Source organism: Arachis ipaensis, chromosome B06, assembly GCF_000816755.2.
Source record: "Arachis ipaensis cultivar K30076 chromosome B06, Araip1.1, whole genome shotgun sequence".
Lineage (NCBI taxonomy): Eukaryota > Viridiplantae > Streptophyta > Magnoliopsida > Fabales > Fabaceae > Arachis > Arachis ipaensis.
In genome coordinates, this window is record NC_029790.2 from 116297250 (window position 1) to 116299121 (window position 1872).

The 1872-nt window shown below is 30.2% G+C and overlaps 1 long non-coding RNA gene across 1 annotated transcript in view; it reads left to right on the top strand.

Annotated features, from left to right (window-relative positions):
* The window catches only part of LOC107648369, a 12077-nt gene continuing 10986 nt past the window's right edge, over positions 782-1872 (top strand). Inside the window, exons 1-2 of the long non-coding RNA XR_002349278.1 lie at positions 782-965; positions 1053-1212. This is a non-coding gene — a long non-coding RNA (uncharacterized LOC107648369). The remainder of the gene's footprint in view (positions 966-1052; positions 1213-1872) is intronic.

Genomic DNA, 1872 nt, shown 5'->3' on the forward strand with positions numbered 1-1872 from the left:
GAAACTTGATGATAATAAGACTTTTCAAAAGTTATGGGTCTTACACAAAGCCTAAAAAGCATAACCTTTACCTAAAGCATAATTTTTTTTATTTTTGGCTACACTTTTCAAGTGTACCTGAATAGGTGTTTTCTTGTAGTGTTATCTCCCATACATAAATTTGCAACATATTATAGCTTCTATTTACATGTATAACAAGCTATTTTATATGTAATAACCTAGTTTTCAGAGAAACGATGCATTTTTCTAAAGAAATATAATTTTTTCGAAAGTTTAGTGAAGTAGGCACCTCTACTGTATCATCAAGCACCTCACCATATCAACAGTTATCAAACTAGTGAAAAACTACGTTTTAGAGCCAGCTTTGCCTGGAAATTTCGAAAATTCGAATGACATGGTTAGATTCTGTTTAACAAGCCAATTTCTAATATGCAGGAAAATAAATAATGTTTTTTATAATATTATTTTAACCTGTCCAAAATCTACTAGCACGATATATTGCCGGCACTCGCCGATGAACTTAACTATGCTAATGTATTATCATAGATCTTTTATCTCCAAGATAATCATGTTACTAGTATCATTTATACTAGTAGCTCATATATTTATCTCTAGGAGTGTAATTACTAGTGATCTAATACACCTAACTTTAGTAATTATCTCCCGAATAATATTTTATTATTAATTTTTGGATAAATCACCTTATAACTCCCATGGTCCACAAGTTTTCAGCCACATATTTCTTCTTATTTATCTCTAAGAGTGTAATTACTTGTGTTTTAATACATCTAACTTTAGTCATTCTATCCTAAAAAATATTTTAACTTAATTTCTTGGTGACTAAGCTCCAAAAGCCATGACCCCCTCCCCCAAAGTGACACCACCAGCTTCATTTCTCCTTCTTCCTTGGTCTAGAACTCCTGAGAAAAAAAGCTAGAAACTCTATGGATCCTCCAAGCTTTAAGGTTCGATTTCTTGAGCTCTAAAATTTCCACAAAAAATCTAAACCGATTAAAGTGTTCTTCTCATCTTCCTCTTTATTTTCATACCAGATTTTATAAGGTATGATGAAGTATTTTGGCTGTTCTCCTTCCTTGAAGTTTCGGCCATGAGAAACCATGGAAAAAACTTGATGTTATTGTTGTTCTTGGTGGCGAAATCATATCTAAAAGTCTTATGGAGCAAAAAACCATCAATTTCAGCTTGAGAAAGGTGAGTAAACTCTTCTTGAATTCTTGATGAAGGTTCAGCCTTCATGGTATTTTTTAATTAAAAGTTGTTTTTGATTGAAAATTTGGAAGAAAGTGAGATAGAAATCACCTAGAGAAACCGATTTTTGGAGCTGTTTTAAAGAGGTAAAGTTTGATAAATTAATTATAAATTAATTGTGTTCTTGATGCTCGATTATTATATGATTGTTTGATACTTGAAATTGAGTGATTATGTGATGTTTTAATCATGTTTTTATATGGGAAACAAGCTTATTACAAATCATTGGATTCATGAAGATCCATGGCTGCTGGGAAACCGTGCTTCATGGAGCTCGTTTCAAGCTTGTTTAATGTGTTTTTTATGAAGGTTTGGTGGATGGAGTTGGTGTTAAGAAAATGACAAAAATTGGTTACCGAAAAGCTTGAAAAATGTATTAAGAATCAAGGTAAAAATCATGAAGAATCATAGTTACAAATTCGGTCTTTAATCAAGTAAGAACAGCAACATGATTTATTTTAGGGATACAATAGTAAATAAATAAAAGATTGAAATTAAAATAGTAATTTCAAAAGTTTAGGGATATTTTGGATATTAAATAAAAATTTAAAGAAAAAATAAAAATTCATAAAATATATAGGAATATTTTAGTCATTATAAAAA